Genomic DNA, 19525 nt, shown 5'->3' with positions numbered 1-19525 from the left:
TTCATAATCTATCCCTTGTTGCTTTTAAATTGAAACATTTCAAAAAAAAATCGTAAACTGTCATAAATAAACTGATTACTCAAAAATACCATAAATCAAAATCAAATGATCAGAAAAAATTAAAAATCAGAATTAGAGAACAAATTGTATTAAAAATTAGCTCAAGAGCAAAAATACTGAAAAATAATTCATTGTAACGCGGAAATCTTGACATGACCTTGAAAAAATTGATTCAGTATTTCTCAAAAATATAAAACAAGCATCATAAAATAGAAAAAAAAACAAATACCACAAAATATAAGAGAAAAAATTAAAATGTCCCATGAAAAATTAAGCATAACCTTAAACTAAAATACCAGAACAGAGCAACATATGAAAATAAGAACGGAAAAAATTAAAAGAAACAGAAAATTATGAAAAAACACTCGGTTGAATATGTATCATGGTAATCGGTAACCAAAATAGCCCAAATGAGGAGATAAGCAAAGAGATTCATGCAATGCTCCGTCAAGCGTGAATGATCAACTACTATGGATGCATAAAAAAAATTGATTCAGTATTTTTTACAAATTAAAAAGAGAAGGTAAGTTCCAAACAAAAAAATTAAATTTGTACTTGATTATAGCCCCTCCCCCCCCCAAAAAAAGAAAGCCCTTCTTGGAAAAATCATTAAAAATAAATATTTACATATGTACATTTAAAAAAGAAAAATACTGAAGATAAAGTCGAAATACAAATAAAAAATTTCTTGGAAAAGCAAAATAGAAAAAACAAAAAAATCCCAAATCAATTTACCAAATGGCAAATTTTGTTTTTGTACACCCAAGAAATTAATACTTATGCCAGTTATGTCCATAAAAAAAAATTGACATTAAATGGAAAAAAAAACAAATATGTACCACAAAATATAAGAGAAAAAATTAAAATGTCCTATGAAAAATTAAGCATAATCTTAAACTAAAAATACCAGAACAGAGCAAAATATGAAAATAAGAACCAAAAAAATGAAAAGAAACAACAGAAAATTATGAAAAATCACTCGTTTAAAAATGTGCTATGGTAATCGGTAACAATAATAGCCCAAATGAGAAGATAAGCAAAACATTTTATGCAATGCTCAATTAAGCGTGAATCAACAATTACAATGGATGCATAAAAAAAATTGATACAGTATTTTTTACAAATTGAAAATAGAAGGTAAGTTCCAAACAAAAAAATTTCAAATTTATACTTAATTATAGTCCCAAAAAAAAATGAAAAACCTCCTTGGAAAAATCATTAAAAATAAATATTTACATATGTACATTTAAAAAAGAAAAATACTGAAGAAAAAGTCAAAATACAAATAAAAAATTCCTTAGAAGAAGCAAAATAGAAAAAAATGAAAAAATCCCAAATCAATTGACCAAATGGCAAATTTTGATATTGTAATCCCCAAGAAATTAATACTCATGCCAGTTATGTCCGTAAAAAAAAATTGAATCAGTATTTGGCAAAAATACAAAACAATCTCATCAAAGAAAACTAAATCCTTATCATACTTTTAAAAAATAAATAACCAGACCCACATACACACAAATCATTTCAAAAAGTAAAACTTAATCAAACAATGTAAAATTGAAATGAAAAAATCAACCAAAAAGCAAAAATATTCGTACATTTCTTCAAAAATTGTATAAACCATAAAAACAAAACAAAAAAATCACACAAATCTGTAAGAATGATGAATACAAATTCCCAAAAATGATGCCAACAATCTGCATGGTCATTCATCTGACAATGTAAAAAGGATAAATGAAGAAAGGGAGGAGAGTGGGGTTTCACCTGGAAATACTCATACTTGTGGTACATTTTTTAAACACACCAAAAAATGAATCAAAAGAAAAAATTTCTCAAATCTCTTTTTCTCATCTTCAACTGAAATGCCAAAATTTAAAACCAGACATGAATTGATCAAATGTACCTAAATGTCAAATATTGGATAAATTATTTTCAATTTCAATAGAGTGTTTAGGCAATGCACCATCTTACCCCATCCCTTTCTCCCACTTTCCTTCAAAAAAATGAGCTTAAAGCTTGAACAAAATTTCTCTCTTAAAATAAACAATGCTTTTTTTTCTTTCAAGTTATTTTTCTCCACAGAAATCACTCCACTTTTTAGAGTAAACAACGCTTATTTTCTTCTTGACACTTTTTACAATATAAAAACCCATCAAATGCCATGGTTAAAGGGTTGGGTCCCCTTCTCATCAATCTTTCATGGATCATTACCTTGTAATGAATTAACGCAGCTAAATTGGAAAAATCTTGCAGCCTTTATTTCTTCCTTTACCCATTCGTAATTTGCCACAGATCCTAAAAGAAACGAACACAAGCACCCACACAACCAGTTTTCTTAAAATCTCGAGAAAATTATGAAAAAATCAACAAAAGTACCTCGAATCTTATAAAATTTGGACAAAAATGATCAAAAAACAAAAGCCAAACGTCACATTTTACCAAACATACTGAAAAATAAATTTCTAAAATACATCATCTACTCACTCGAATTCTGATGCCGCTGGAAAGTCAATAAATTTTCGTTATAATCAGTATTTTTCAGAAGATTAAAGATTATAAACCAGTTGAACTGTGATGTAAAATTGTTCTTCAACCGGTGCATTCGCAAAATAAAAAATCCAATGCACAAAAGTACAATAAACACACGAAGGTGATGAGAAAAACTTTCAAAAATCCACTAACACCTTCGTACAGTAAATTTGCACATCACTTCCGCGAACTTGGAACGAATTTGCACTAATAGTTCATCTCGTGAACGATTCTCAAATAAAACTAACGTACGTTCCGAGGTAACCAGCAACGCGACGATGTACTTAGCACTTACACACAACTTACGTTATTCATTTAATGTACACTGAACTTCAAAATGAAAAAAAAAATTATCGAGTGAGAAGAACGCGCTGATGAAGGAAGGAGGTAGCAGGAGGTGGCCAGGAGGTATCGATACCGGGCCTGGGAGGTGAAGGAGAGAAATTTCATACTACGTTTGGTGTACGTATTACTCTATGGCGAAGACCGCGCTTGCCGGCGTGATAAAGAAAGTAGAAGGGGTACAGTCAGTCGAAGCCGCCGTAGTAATCTCATCATCACTGTACGCTGTGCAAAGCACATCAGCGTAACCAACTGGAGAAGGTAGCTATGCCGCATAAGGGGTAAAAACCGGGTAAATGAAAGGGGGGTAGGGAGGAGGTACTTGGACTTACGAGTACAGTAATACAGCGTATACTTCGATCGTACATACCACCAAAAAAATCGCATATCGGATTCTACTAACGAGTGGAATTATCTGAGAGTGTTCATAATTTTCGACTCAATGATTTCCAGGCTCATTCGTGAACATTAACGCCTTTTTTCGTTTCGTCGCACTTTTTGCCTCAGTTCATCTTTCCCTTCGCCCACTTTGAGGTTTTTTCCCAACGAGCAACACTTCGACTCGAGCATTCTAGCACTAGAAACGCCTGACCCAAAGACTAGCGAAGGGCAGTCAAAGCAAACAGACCCATAACCCAAAATATGCTCCTCTTCGACAAATAACTTCATCTTTTTGCACACCGAAGCCTATGCAAAATATTAGTACACAACACGCCGATAACTCAGGCACCTCTCCTCAACACCCTTCATCAACCTTGTGATCTTCTATAAACCGATTTTTCATTCATGCTACGAAGAAGAGAAGAGAAAATTAAAACATGATACCATAGGGAATATTCTACACCATGTGGGTGTTTTGAACCCTCTTCCTCCACCTGCTCACATGATACAAATGTACTATCGTCGTCGTCGTCTCGGTTTAATCTCATCCTCATTCCTCATCTACCACAAATTTTTCCCCATGTCTAACCGTAGCTGTAAGTATGTCTATCTCTATGTATGTATCATCGCTACAGTTTACGAGTACACCTGTAATAGTCCACCTCCCACACGTTGGTTTTAATCTTTCGCAGAACAACAACTCTTTACCATTACGAAACACCAGCCACGAATTTATTTTCACTTCAGCCTTAAGTGGGCAATTTTCACACATTCACCTTCTCATCGGATTTTATAGACTTGAAAACGTACCTGTAGAATGGGTCGATTTTCATCCTCTTGCCATCTCCCTCGAGGGGATGATAGAATGAGTCTATTTTTGAATTTTGTTCGTACCTATTTATCCACTTACTTTTATTTCGATCGTGAGCTTATCGTAATTAAAGTCCTAAATTGAAAAAACAACCTTTGAACCGAGTTCGATATCTTTAGGTTTGCTGTTTTTAGCGAAATATGCGAATGAAATGGAACGAAGAAGCCGTGCAGCAGCCGCGAGCGAAGCTAGTTTTAGAATGAAACACTTTGACGAGTAGTTTCCGTCGTCGAGAATTGATTAAGGGTATTTCTTTTGTGATTTTGAAACAAAAACTGGTAAAAGCCGAGCAATCGATTCTATTATACGAATTCTTAATTCAACTGTAGAAAGACGGTGTTGATTTTCAGTCGAAGAGTATTGACCCTTTTTATCCTCGCCAGACTTTTTTCGGAAAATTGAAGATAAAAAGTTACAGAGGGGTTTTAGAAGACTACAGGAAAAATTTTGGATACTCAACTTGAATCATCGTATAGGGTTTCAAATGTTGAAATTTACATTGAAAAAATTTTTGAATACAATATAAGGCTTTTGACGTATTGCGGGTTGCATATCGGTTTGCCTGAACTTTATCGGTTTGGTGGGCATTCTTATCAGTGAGTATCAAAATTTCATATTTTGAGCAATTTTCACAAGGTGTTTTTGAAATTTATAGCTTTTATTTAGTTTTTTCTTCAATTTTAAACACTGTTAAACCCTGTAATAGGAAAATATCCTCTCTTCGTCGAGTTTTAAAGAAGTTGATAAAACGTCTTTGAACCTCGACAAAAAGGGGATCTTTTTCCATCACAGGATTTAACAGTGTTTAAAATTGGAGGAAAAACTAAATAAAAGCTATAAATTTCAAAAACATCTTGTGAAAATTGCTCAAAATATGAAATTTTGATACTCACTGATAAGAATGCCCACCAAACCGATAAAGTTCAGGCAAACCGATATGCAACCCGCAATACGTCAAAAGCCTTATTGATTATAGACCAACTTAAAATTAATAACACCGTTTTTGAATTTTTCTTCAACCTTTCCAAAGGTTTTGCTTTGCATGACTTGCAACAACGATACAAATTTTGGACTTATTCAAAAGTTATGTAGAATAACCTGAAGGAGTGAAAAATTTTTTAAACTGGTGTTTTCACTTCTAAAGTGAATTATTACCTAATATGATAAATCATCACCCAAAAAAAATTGTCGATTTTTCATTATATTTTCAACGACGGCAGATAAATTTTAAAAGTGATGGCTCAAGTCAGAAGGATCCAACATTTTTCCTGCAGTCTTTTGAGGTTTCCATACAACTTTTTATCGAATATCCCTTCTAATGTTCCAGAATATGTAAGTCAAAGACAACCCACCCTTTTCCACGTCTTTCCGTCTCTACACAAAATCAAGAGAAACGTTGAGTTTTCTTGGAAAGTAGCAAAGGGCGAAAAAATAAAGAAATTATAGTTTTAGAAAAACATGAAAAAAATCATAGATTTCAGATTAACTAAGTTCCAAAGGTACCTTTATAAATTTCATAACTTTGAATTTAAAAAAAAAAAAAATGAACAATGTTAATAATCGTGAAAACTAGTAGAGACCTTTTTTGTATCGTAAATAGATTCGTTCGGCTAGAAAACAATCACAATTTGATATTTTGGGTCCCCCAGCGAGTCAAATGAAAGGTACAATTTTGATCCTTAAACAGTTATTTTTAAAAAGTACAGAACCCCCCCCCCCACAAAAATAAACGCTCGTGATCGGTTATAACTTCTAAGTGAAAATCCGTTTTGAGTAATAGTAATTGCAATTACTTACGAAAATTAAAATTTATGTAACACTGCAGGTGCAGGGGTTGTAAAATCATTTCCCATTGTTTAATTTTGGAAAAATCAAAATTTATTTTTCAAAATATTGGAACAATGGAAAAGATTTTACAACCCCTGCGGTGTTACATAAATTTAGAAATTTCATTTCTAAAAAGAGGCAAATAAGAAATCACAATCGGAGGTAAGCTTTAAATTTTCAAAATTGAATAATGAGACAAGTATCAAAAGCAAGGCCGACCTTCAGTGTTATTGATTTACAACCTCCCTAAATGTAACACCTCAGGTGTTGTAAAATATTTTGTACTGTTCAATTTTGAAAAATAAATTTGGATTTTTCGAAAATTGAACAATGGCCGAAATGTTTTTACAACCCCTGCGGTGTTACATTTATGCAAGTTTAGTACCTATACAACAAAAGCAGGTGGCTAACCTTGAAGAATTAAAGCCCACCAGTCATTTGTGAATTGGCTGTGCTCCAGAGAGGTTCTATCAGTGTCGCGTTATACTTCTTGATTCAATCTTGCATAGTGCTTTCAAGCTTTCGTTTTCGCGTAGTGCTTTCAATATCGCGTTGTGCTTTTGTAATCGCGTTGTGCTTTTGAGCTTTTGAACTTTCAGTATTGCATTGTTTTTTTTCAAAATTGCGTTGTGCTTTTTTTCAAAATTGCATTGTGCTTCTTTTAAAATCGCGTTGTGCTTTTTTTCAATGTTGTGCTTTTTTTTGAAATCGCGTTCTATTTTCGAAATTGTGTTGTGCTTCTTTTTCAAAATTGTGTTGTGTGCTTTTTTTTTTAAAAAATCGCGTTGTGCTTTTTCTCAAAATTGCGTTGTGCTTATTTTTCCAAAATCGCGTTGTGCTTTTTTTCAAAGTTGTGCTTTTTTAAAAAATTGGGTCATGCTTCTATTTCGAAATCGCGTTGTGCTTTTTTTCAAAATCGTGTTGTGCTTTTATTTGATGTTGTTTTTTTTTTGAAATTTCATTGTGCTTTCAAAATCAAAATCGCGTTCTGCTTTCAAAATCCAGCGTTGTGCTTTTTTTCAAATCCGTGTTGTGCTTTTTTCAAATTTGCATTGTGTTTCTTTTTTGAAATCCTGTGCTTTTTTTTCAAAATTGCGTTCTACTTTCAAAATTGTGTTGTGCTTATACTTTCAAAATCACGTTGTACCTATTTTTTCAAAATTGTGTTATGCTTTTTTCAAAATAGCGTTGTGCTTCTATTTCGAAATCGCGTTGCGTTTTTTTTTCAAAATCGCATTATGCTTTTTTTCCAAAGTCGTGTTGTGCTTGTATTCGATGTTGTTTTTTTTTAAATTTCGTTGTGCTATCAAAATCAAAATCACGTTGTGCTTTTTTTAAATTTGCATTGTGCTTCTTTTTCGAAATCCTGTACTTTTTTTTCGAAATTGCGTTCTATTTTGGAAATTGGGTTGTGCTTTTATTCGATGTTGTTTTTTTTTAGAAATTTTGTTGCTTTCAAAATCCAAATCACATCTTTTCAAAATCGCGTTGTGATTTTTTTCAAATCCGTGTTGTGCTTTTTTCAAATTTGCATTGTGCTTCTTTTTCGAAATCCTGTGCTTTTTTTCAAAATTGCGTTCTATTTTCAAAATTCCGTTGTGCTTTTTCAAAATTGCATAGTGCGCTTTTTTTAAAATTGCGTTGTGCTTATACTTTCAAAATCATGTTGTGCTTATTTTTTCAAAATTGCGTAGTGCTTTTTTCAAAATAGCATTGTGCTTCTATTTCGAAATCGCGCTGTGCTTTTTTTCAAAATCGTGTTGTGCTTTTATTCGATGTATTTTTTTTAGAAATTTCGTTGCTTTCAAAATGAAAAACGCGTTCTGCTTTCAAAATCCAAATCACATTTTTTTCAAAATCGCGTTGTGCTTTTTTTCAAATCCGTGTTGTGCTTTTTTCAAATTTGCATTGTGATTCTTTTTCGAAATCCTGTGCTTTTTTTCAAAATTGCGTTCTATTTTCAAAATTATGTTGTGCTTTTTCAAAATTGCATAGTGCGTTTTTTTTATAATTGCGTTGTGCTTATATTTTTTCAAAATTGCGTGTTTTTCAAAGTTGTGCTTTTATTTCAAAATTACATTGAGCATCTTTTTCAATATCTCGTTGCGCGGTTTTTTCAGAATCGTGTTGTGCTTTTTTCCAAAATTGCGTTTTTTTTTCAAAATCACGTTGTTTTACTTTTGAAATTGCGTGGTGCTTCTTTTTCAAAATCTCATTGTGTGTGCTTTTTTTCCAAAATTGCGTTGTGCTTTTTTTTTCGATGTTGTGCATTTTTATGAAATTTCATTGTGCTTTCAAAATTAAAATTGCGTTCTGCCTTCGAAATCCAAATCAGTTTTTTTTTTTCAAAATCGCATTGTGCTTATTATTTCAAAGTTGAACTTTTTTTCGAAACCACATTGCGCTTTTTTTTCAACATCGCGTTGTGCTTTTTTTCCAAAATTGTGTTGTGCTTTCATAACAAAATAGGCTACGCACAACGCGCAGCTGACTACTTTTTCTCTTTTTTTGCTTTTTCTGGAATTTACAATGTCAAAGGTCAAAAATCCACTTTTGAACTTGCGCTTTAGCGCTTTAGAATTTCGCGGTAACCCCTTAACCCTTAAAGACCCAGGCTAATCCTGAGATGTTGTGTGAAAATGCTTTCAATTTCCTGAATTAGATCATCACAAGCATCACTTTAACCCACAGTTTGCCCCCCCAGCCCCTTAAAGCCGTCTCGTAAAAGCCGTACCGATTTATTTAATTTTCCTTGAAAACCGAGAAAGCAAAAACCCCAATGAGGTCAATCATGGAACTGAATGATATAGTATCATTAGGTGTACTGAATGAGTGAAAGCATATCCCCAAAGAACACCCCACCCCTTTTTGGGGGGCAAATTTTCAAAAAAGTTGGGATAAAAAAATTGGACCCATGCTCCATTTTTGGATAAACATATTGATGGTAGACCCTTCACAAAATGAAATCATGAAAGGTGTGAAAATGGTGGACCAGAGCGATTTTTTGAAAATTTGATTCGCTTGTCTCGATAAAAACCCGAAAAAACAGAGCATGAATACGCAAAGTACATAATATGGGAAATATTATCAAGTAGGCTTGAAATGACAGAAACAAGAATTGAAAGGAACACAGATGCTTTTAACAGCACATAAGTTCAGATAATCTACAATCCACCCATCAAATCTGTTTATCACTCCGTGGATATTCTTTCTCGATATTTGTCACCTAATAGTTACATCCTACAAAGGTTAGCAGTACGATTGTTTTTCTGCAGAAATATCGAAATAGGTTTATCAACCACTTTGAAAAGCTTTACACTGTCAAATTGCAGCTGTCTGTGGCATTTCATAATGTTGAAGCATTCATGAAGAAGTCACTATCCCTCCCCGATCATTGATAGTGAAGTTCTACATCATGAAAATTGCACGAGCAGAAGTCGAGGTTTACAATCATGAGATTGTGTCCAGCTTATGACTACAGGATTCAGGGGATTTGAGATTCAGTAAAAAGCTTTCAACTGTTGTTCAACCACAACTCTGAACTTTTGAATGTTTTGAGAAATTCCTGCTGAAGTTGATATTCTTTCTCGATAATTGTCAACAAATAGTTACATCCTGCAAAAGGTTAATGGTACGATTGTTTTTCTGCAGAAGTATCGAAATAGGCTTATCTACCACTTTGAAAAGCTTTACACTGTCAAATTGCAGCTGTCTGTGGCATTTCATAATGTTGAAGCATTCATGAAGAAGTCACTATCCCTCCTCGATCATTGATAGTGTAGTTCAACATCATGAAATATTATGATTGGAAACAACGAATTCCGCTCAAGCAATTTTCAAGATGTACAACTTCACTATCAATGATCGGGGAGGGATAGTGACTTCTTCATGAATGCTTCAACATTATGAAATGCCACAGACAGCTGCAATTTGACAGTGTAAAGCTTTTCAAAGTGGTAGATAAGCCTATTTCGATACTTCTGCAGAAAAACAATCGTACCATTAACCTTTTGCAGGATGTAACTATTTGTTGACAATTATCGAGAAAGAATATCAACTTCAGCAGGAATTTCTCAAAACATTCAAAAGTTCAGAGTTGTGGTTGAACAACAGTTGAAAGCTTTTTACTGAATCTCAAATCCCCTGAATCCTGTAGTCATAAGCTGGACACAATCTCATGATTGTAAACCTCGACTTCTGCTCGTGCAATTTTCATGATGTAGAACTTCACTATCAATGATCAGGGAGGGATAGTGACTTCTTCATGAATGCTTCAACATTATGAAATGCCACAGACAGCTGCAATTTGACAGTGTAAAGCTTTTCAAAGTGGTTGATAAACCTATTTCGATATTTCTGCAGAAAAACAATCGTACTGCTAACCTTTGTAGGATGTAACTATTAGGTGACAAATATCGAGAAAGAATATCCACGGAGTGATAAACAGATTTGATGGGTGGATTGTAGATTATCTGAACTTATGTGCTGTTAAAAGCATCTGTGTTCCTTTCAATTCTTGTTTCTGTCATTTCAAGCCTACTTGATAATATTTCCCATATTATGTACTTTGCGTATTCATGCTCTGTTTTTTCGGGTTTTTATCGAGACAAGCGAATCAAATTTTCAAAAAATCGCTCTGGTCCACCATTTTCACACCTTTCATGATTTCATTTTGTGAAGGGTCTACCATCAATATGTTTATCCAAAAATGGAGCATGGGTCCAATTTTTTTATCCCAACTTTTTTGAAAATTTGCCCCCCAAAAAGGGGTGGGGTGTTCTTTGGGGATATGCTTTCACTCATTCAGTACACCTAATGATACTATATCATTCAGTTCCATGATTGACCTCATTGGGGTTTTTGCTTTCTCGGTTTTCAAGGAAAATTAAATAAATCGGTACGGCTTTTACGAGACGGCTTTAAGGGGCTGGGGGGGCAAACTGTGGGTTAAAGTGATGCTTGTGATGATCTAATTCAGGAAATTGAAAGCATTTTCACACAACATCTCAGGATTAGCCTGGATCTTTAAGGGTTAAAACCGTCCATATGGTTCCCAATAAGCACCGCATCAAAGTTATCCAGGTTCTGAAGTTCATTTTTGACCTCTCCAGAGCAATTTGAAATTTCTGGAGAAAATTGAAAAATTGCTGGAGGCTCCAGAATCACTAAAAACTAGCAGTTCTTGATGTGTGGGATTCGATTCAAAGAAATTACTCACATTGGTTCACTTTCCACAAAAAAATTTGTATTTCATTTTTTAAAAGTTTGAAAATCACTCTCAAAACAGCTCTATGGAATTTTTTTTTTATTTTCAAAATTTCGTTAAAAATCCAAACATGAACTTATACAGGGTGTCCACTCATTTCTGGAAATGATTTTCCCTAACTTTTTCAGGTTTTCCAGACCAATTTTTCCATTTTTCCAGACAATTTTTTTTTCATTTTCTATGCTCACCCCACACATTAATTAAAGAGGATTTTTTAGGGGGGGGGGGTGTAATTTTATTTCATAAGCTTCTCTTCGAACTGGATGCTTCTTCGGATATAAAAAACAGTTAAACTTCGATTATCAACTTTTTAAATTAAAAATAAATAAATAAATGAAACGTGTATCAATTTTGGCCAATTTATACAATATTCGTATGACTTATAAAAAATTTTCTTTTATTTTTTGGATTCTTGGAGGCCTGAAAATATGAAATTTGTTCATTTAAAAATGAGAAACAAATTGGCCCGAGCGAAGCGTGGGCTAGAACTTTTGAAAATTTTCATTTCGAGATGCCTAAAAACGAGGTTTTTTTAATGCAAAGAGTTTATTTTTTGGTTTCTTAAATTTTAATATTGGTATGATGTTTTTTTGAAAGAAGTTACTTTGGAAAAAGAAAAGAGAACAGGCTCGAGCGAAAGCTTCTGAAAATTTGCATTTCGAGAGTCATAAAAACGAGGTTTTTTCATGTGAGGACAAGTAGTTTTTTTGGCTTTTAAAATTTTAGAATTTGAATGATGTTTTTTTTCAAAGGGAAGTTGATTTTGACAAAGAAAACAGAACAGGCCCAAGCGAGGGCGAAAGCTCTTGTGAATTTGTATTTCGAGATGCATAAAAACGATGTTTTTTTGGGAGGAGTTCATTTTTTGGTTTCAAAACTTGATTTTTATTATCTAGGAATGTTCATCGTGCTTATGAAAAAAAAAAAAACAAGCCCGAGCGAAGCGAGGGCAAAAGCTTCTGAAAATTTGTCTTTCGAGAAGTAAAAAATAACGTTTTTCTTTCATCACAGGTCCTTATCCAAAATATGCAATTGATCGGTTTTTTCAAAATTCCAGGGATTTTGCGAGAAAAATACGAAATTCCCTGACATTTCCCTGACTTTTCCAGGTTTTCCAGTCTTGTGGACACCCTGTTATACGACTTGAAATTTCATAGGATAAGTATGCTATTTCGGTTTACCTCGGTTCCGTTCAAATCGAAAAACGCCAGTTCAAAAAGTTCGCTTTGTGAGGTAAATTTTCGAAAATTTAAAAAGCTCATGAAAAACACTAAAATTGGATGTAACTGAAATGGAAAGCTGATATTCGAGATACTAATTATGCCCCATTTTTGACATCTCATATTGAGTAGTGCTTATTGGAAGCGTTCTAAGGCTCTCAATGAATTTTTGAATGCATTAATTTTTGGAAAATATGTACCACAAAATGTTTCTAGTGAAATCAAGTTTCCCTAACCGCAGGAACTCGTACTCTTTTCCGCACTTTAGGCTGGATTTTTCAATATCTATTATGCCAGTTCAAGCCGTTATTTTTCTTCAAAGATTAATTGGAAAAAAATGGAAAAAGTATCTTACATTCGAAGGCTGAGAACTCAGGATACCTCAAAATCGCTGTCAATTCATACGAGAAATATTGATGACTGGATGTGAACCAAACTTCAGTATCTCACTATAATCAAATTGAATTTCGATTTTTTAGGTAGGCCAAACAGAACTTTCGCAAAGATTTACGTTCTAAAATTAATTAAAATTTGAATAATAAAATTCAGGATTTGGGACTTTGTAAAATGTTGGTTCATTTGATCAAGTCCCTTAAATTTTGGTATATTTTGGAGCCTCCATTACATTTTTGGATTTTTCAATTTTTCAATTTTCGTAAAACAGAGCTCAGCAAAATCCAACATTCAAAAATTCAGCCAACTCTTATGATCAATTTGAACAAAATTTTACAAAACTCTGTGATTGAAATTTGAATTTTCAAAAAATCACCAAGAATACTATTTAAATTACGCATAAATACTTTGCATAGTGATGCCTTTTCGTGTCACCTTGGTTTGAAATCTTTCGGTTTATACTGATTCATCTCTTGAGTACCCCTCCATCCCCCTTCTCAAATGAATCCTTCTCAACAACATTACAAATTTTCTTCAAAAATACCTGTCTTATGTATCACAATTACAGGCTTTGAAAAAATATTCTCTGCAAAGACTTGAAACGAATCATGAATGAAAAGCAACCTATCTACGTTAAATGTTGCACGTACGAAAATATCTGATACCTACCTACAATGACACCAAATCTGCGCAGATATTTCTTATCGTCGCTCACAAGGTTTATTTTAAGAGTATTTCGATTTGGGAATAGATAAGCGAACAACTTTACAATACAAAAATACATTTTCAAAATTATATTTTTAGGATAAAAATCTAAAATTAGATCCAAATATTAAAAAGGCCACAATAGGAGTATTAGGAAATAGATTTAGGTATGCACTATGCAGTGTACTCAATTCAACACCCCATTGATAAATGATATCATTATTCGGATACTTTACTAAAGGCAGGTATGTAACGTACATCTGATTATCTCGCTGATTACACTCACTCTACAATGTGCCCAATAACACACATATGTATGTATTTGCCCTTAATTAAAATTTGAAGGAAAAAAATGCATTTTCGTGCGTAGACAGACGTAAGAATTTGACAACATGTTATCGAAATCGATGGTTTATGTGTGTAAGTAATGAAATTATGTGTATTGCATTACGTTTACGTATTCAAAAAGCAAGGCGAAAAATGACGATGAACATGACGAGGAGACGACGTGTACGTACAAAGAATTTACACATTTCTCTGCTCTTACACGGAGGTTTTTATATCGTCTATTTTTAGAAATACTGAAATTTGACACAAAAGGCGTCCGATAATGGCGCGAAATTACTAGCGAAGCAATAGTATTGTTTACGCGGCTCAAGTTGTATAGATTTTATGTACTTACTTATGTTATGCATGCATAAGTAAAGTACCACCGACTTCCACTCTCCCTTACCCCTAATGCGGAAAATCGCTTCGCTGTGAACTGCTGCGGCAACTCTATACTACAAATATATACCGTCAAAGAAGAATCCAGAGTACATAGATACGCTGCACTGTAGACGCGATTTGTCAATTTCTCACACGCCGTGCCGCGGTGAGTGAGTATACGACTACGAGTATTCGCGACCACTCTCTATGACAAGGTTATCGGCCAGATTACCTTTTCTGTATAGGTAGAGGTACGCGAGACGGATGAGAAATTATTAGATATGGGCAGATGTGTGACTTTGACCTTGGAAAAGGTACGATATCATACGTAATGTGCTTTCGATATTCGATTCGAGAGCATAAAATGGTTGCACGTATATGCGAATAAAGATGATACGACGATGACGTGTCTAGAATGTAGACATTTTTTTTTTTAGATCATTTCAATGTTGCTGTCGAATACGTATTTCATCCATTTAGCAGATTTTGATCGAGGGATGGAGGTGCGAGGCGAAAGTAGGTATAAATAAAGAAATTGGCTGAGGCTGCATTGGTCGTAAATCGTAACACAAGGACGAAAAATTTGAACACACATTGGGTGAAAAGTGTGCCTAAATGTGAAAGTTCAAGTTATCATATAAATTTCAAGGATCGTGTCCCAAAATAGGAATTTTTACATTGGTGAGCCGAAACTGAAAAATTATTTGAATATGCTCAAACTTTCCTCAACATCTGAGATGAAAATATTTGAACCGACTGAATATTGGAATTCTGCATCTCAAATTATAGTAATAATCGACATGTTGCAACATATTTGCAAAATTTATAAATTTTTTTCCAAAATTGTAGGCTGGAGGGGTACCTTTATTTACCTACTGACAAGGGAACCTCTCTAGGTGTCCGCCCACGATTCGAAGGGGACCACGAGTTTTGAAAAAAGCATGAGTGAGACCTCATTGACCAAAATTTCAGCTTCCCAAATTGATTTCTCAATTTTCGGAAAATTCAAAATTTAACCATTACGTCAATTCATATTTTTTTTTTTTCAAAAAAAAACGAATTTCATCATTTCCGGAGATCCTGGAGCCTCCAGAGCGATTTTTAATTTCTCCTGAATTTTAAAATTCGGGCAGCTAAAATCGATTTATGACTTATCCTCGACCTATTGGATAAGCTTATCCACATTTAGGCCAATTTTCAGTCGACACCTTGAGTGTGTTTTTTTCACCAGCATTCTTGCACTTGTCATAAAAATATGTTGATCAAAAAAAAAGCACTCCAGGTATCCGTCTGGAAATCGATTTAAATGTGGATAAATTCTTTAAAAAGGTCGAGGATACGCCACAACTCAATTTCTAGCTGCACAAATTTGAATTTCCATGCCTTCTGGAGAAATCGAAAATCTCGCTGGAGGCTCCAGAATCACTAAAATGAAAATTTTTGATTTTTTTCTCAAGTTAATAAATATTCTGATTTTTAAAAAACACGATTTTAGTGGCTCAAATCAACTTCCACGAATTCTGGAGAAATTTTAGAACTCCGCAGAAATCAAAAACCGCGTTGGAGGCTCCAAAATGGCTCGAAATGGTGAAATTCGGATTTTGAGAGTTGGTTTTGGGAATGATACAGCCATTCGTACAATGGAGGAGTCCTGATAAGGCCATTTTTTGGCCCCCTGACATTTATCGACTATAGACCACTCTTAAGATGTTGTAATAAATATCCAAAATACGAATCGGTGAGATTTTTCATTTGATTTTTCCTGTAACTTTCAAAATTAAGCTTTTTTGGGACAAATTCTGAGATTTTACTTCGTTGAAATCGTAAAAGCGTGATTTTGGCGTTTTTTCTAAGAGTACTTAGGTAAAATATCAAAATTTGACCCAATTTTGAAAGTTACTGGAAAAATCAAATGAAAAATCATCGAGCACTTGCCAGCGTGGTTCAAATGTAAATTCTTCAATTTATTTGAAAAAATGTGCTTAAACGCCTTTTTTAGGGGTGCCTAAAGTGGGGAGCTCTAAAAAAAGGGTTCAAAATTACGAATATACAGGAAGCTTAATTGAACTTTTTCATCAAGATAATTGAATATATACCTCAAAACGTTACGTTCGGCGCAAATCGTAGGTTTCTAGTTTTCCAGTGGTTCCCAAAATTTCGAAATTGCGAAAAAATGGAAAACTGGATTTTTGAGTACTAGCGGAAAATTTTATTTAGCTCAAAATTTGGTAGGATGAAGGTCTATAGCTTTCAGATACTAATAACTGTAAAAAGCTTTTTAGTGGGGCTCAAAGGGGTAGGTTCCAAATGGTGGTTCCAAAATTTTCCAAAAATTAAAATCTCCCCCAATTTCAGCCCCCGAGGGTCGAAAATAGGAAAATCACCTCGCATAACGTTTATCGAGTTCAAAGAGATATTTTACCCTAAAAAAGTTTTTGAAAATAATACTCAGTGGTTCCTAAAATTCTTTTTGTAATCACAACTTTAGGAACCCCTGGAGACCAAAAAATGGTCATTTTGGGTTAACCAACCACCGATTCGTATTTTTGATATTTATTACAACATTTTAAGAGTGGTCTAGTCGATAACTGTCGGGGGGGGGGGCAAAAATGGCCTTATCGGGACTCCTCCTTTCTAAAATTTTCGTACAAACAGTAAATTTTGATTTTTTTTTCACATTGAATGAATGTTCTGGTAAAAAAAAAACGCGCATGAAATGTGGACCTGAAAATTAGCCAGGAGTAAAATGTGGATAAGTCCTATAAACAAGTCGAGAATAATCAACAGCTCGATTCTTTCCCCATAATTAATTTCCACGTCTTCTGGAGAAATCGAAAATCGCGCTGAAGGCTCCAAAATGGCTCGAAATGGTGAAATTTGGATTTGAAGAGTTGGTTTTGTAAATGATACAGCCATTCGTACAAATTTCTAAAATTTTCGTACAAACAGAAAATTTTGTGTTTTTTTTCTCACATTGAATGAATGTTCGGGCCAAAAAACCCGCATGGAGTGTGTACCAGGAAATCAGCAAAAATGTGGATAAGTCCTATACAAACAAATCGAGAATAATCCACAACTCGATTTTTTAGAAACCCAAATCAATTTCCATGCCTTCTGGAGAAATTTTAGAATTCTGTAGAAATTGAAAATTGCACTGGAAGCTTTAGAATGACTGGAAATGTGGTGGTTGGTGGAATTCATTCGAATTTGGAGAGTTAGTCCAGGAAATGAAATAGCCATTCGTACAAATTTCAAACTCACAAAAATACAATTTTTGATTTTATTTTTTATGAATTCAGTTGTGGTTAAAAAAAAAGGCACATGAGATGTCAGCCTGAAAATTAGTTAAAATATGGATAAGCCCTTTAAACAGGTCGAGAATAGGCCACAACTTGATTTCCAGCTGCCAATATCAATTTTTACGCCTTGTGAGGAAATTTTAGAATTCTGGAGAAACCAAAAATCGTGCTATTGGCTTCAAAAATAGTGAAATTCGGTTTGAGGAAGTTGACATTGATTTCACGAGTAATCGGCATCATTTTCAAGTACCTAGTCAATTATGAATTTTCAAAAATATGCCAAAAACTGAAAAATCAATCCGGCCAGCTTAAATTGTGATTATAGTGGTTTCATACCAAATCGAAAGTGGACATCAGGCGAGAAGAAGATCATATTTACATTCAAAAAGTGAGTAAAACATTTCGACTCAGAATCCTCAGAAATCTCACAAACTAGGTACAATTCAAGTCACACCTATTTGGCTATTTTCAATTTTTTGGTATTTTCTCCAAGTTGGAGAGCAAAGAGAGAGATACTACACATCTTCGTGGTCAAAAAATGGTTTCGATTTTTACTTTTTTCCAAATGTCATTTCCCTTTTCAATTTTAAAGATTAGCAGCACCTTCATGTCACAATTTTTCTCAATAGTATTACGTTTTATCCAAGTCAGAGGAATGTCATAACTCATAAGCTTCTCAGACACCCTGTATATTCCCTTGAACCTTCGGGAAATTCAATTTTTTTTATTCTGATTTCAAATCAAGCACCAAAGAATGAAAAAATAATTCAAAAAAATTGAAAAAAAGGTACCATCTTTCGTAGCAAAAACAAAACAGCTCACTCAATAATTTTAACATTTGCAACAAAAAAAATCCCGTGACCAGAAAATACGAATAGGTATTAAAACTGCTAGACTCATTTAGAAATTTTCAATCTTCATGATAATCGTTTAGATTACTAGACCCTAAACATAAAACGAAATAGAAAACAGCCAACCAAACAACAAATCTCATTTCACTCGCGGACACATCCTCAAAAAAAAAAAAAACTGTCGATAAAAAAATTAACCTTAAATTCAATTCAGCTTCAAACAGCATGATCCAAATAAGCACACCACTTGACAAAAGTGAACTTAAGAATGCAGACGAAGGTATTTCAATTTATAATAACCATAAAAAATACTCTTAAATCTAAAAATATCGACAACTAAGCCCGTACACGCGTTTTTCTCAAGAGGGAAATAAAATATGTATCTAATATGGTACACGAACATGCTACATACATACAATGTAGTAATGTACACACTACATGGTGTATGCTTATAGGATACCAGAATTTCGCAAATTTAATAACTCAATGACGTCATCATATCGCGCGGGTTAACCTTTACGTTACCATTATACAGGTTACTAATGGCAACCTCTTCAATGCCGAGGCCAGACTTTAATCCGATGCTCTATTATGGAAAGTTTTCCCATTGTACGAGTATCTTTTAAAATGGGTTTTAGTCTCAAGTTCTCTCCCCATCCATATACCTATAAACGGTACATCTTCGAATGAATGCTCGAGTACTACCCTATACATATATGCGAATATAAAATAAACCTACACACGTAATCAAATTGATATAAAAGGTCTAAATGATACAAGAAGAGAGTAGGAGGTATAGCAGGTTGCTAAGGGAATTTATAATTGTGTCGAAGGATGCAGACAGCCAGACTCAGATGAACCTTTACGACGAGCTAGGTGTCGAAAGGTGTTAAGTTTCAGTCAAATATACATTATACACATACGAGTATACTCATGTAGGCCTACATTTATTTGTGCGCGTCATCGTACAGACTTTGATATCATTTGATACTTTTTTTTTTCATTCTCCTGCATAAACTCGGCTATGAATTCTTCTCTCTTCAAGATTTCGAGTACATAGTTGTTAAATTGAC

At 33.8% G+C, this 19525-nt stretch overlaps 1 protein-coding gene across 2 annotated transcripts in view; it reads right to left on the bottom strand.

Annotated features, from left to right (window-relative positions):
• Nucleotides 1-19525, bottom strand: part of LOC135848103 (uncharacterized) — a 145583-nt gene that overhangs the window by 103341 nt on the left and 22717 nt on the right. The window contains exon 1 of one of the 2 annotated variants that reach the window (XM_065367886.1): nucleotides 2545-2997. The exons of the other annotated variant lie outside the window; for it this stretch is intronic. The gene's annotated coding sequence lies outside the window, so the exon portion shown is untranslated. Of the gene's footprint in view, nucleotides 1-2544; nucleotides 2998-19525 lie in introns of those variants that run through there. 2 annotated transcript variants of the gene reach the window in all.

Source organism: Planococcus citri, chromosome 5 (genome assembly GCF_950023065.1).
Source record: "Planococcus citri chromosome 5, ihPlaCitr1.1, whole genome shotgun sequence".
Lineage (NCBI taxonomy): Eukaryota > Metazoa > Arthropoda > Insecta > Hemiptera > Pseudococcidae > Planococcus > Planococcus citri.
Note: the sequence above shows the minus strand (reverse complement) of the source record. Positions and strands in the feature narration are given on the sequence as shown.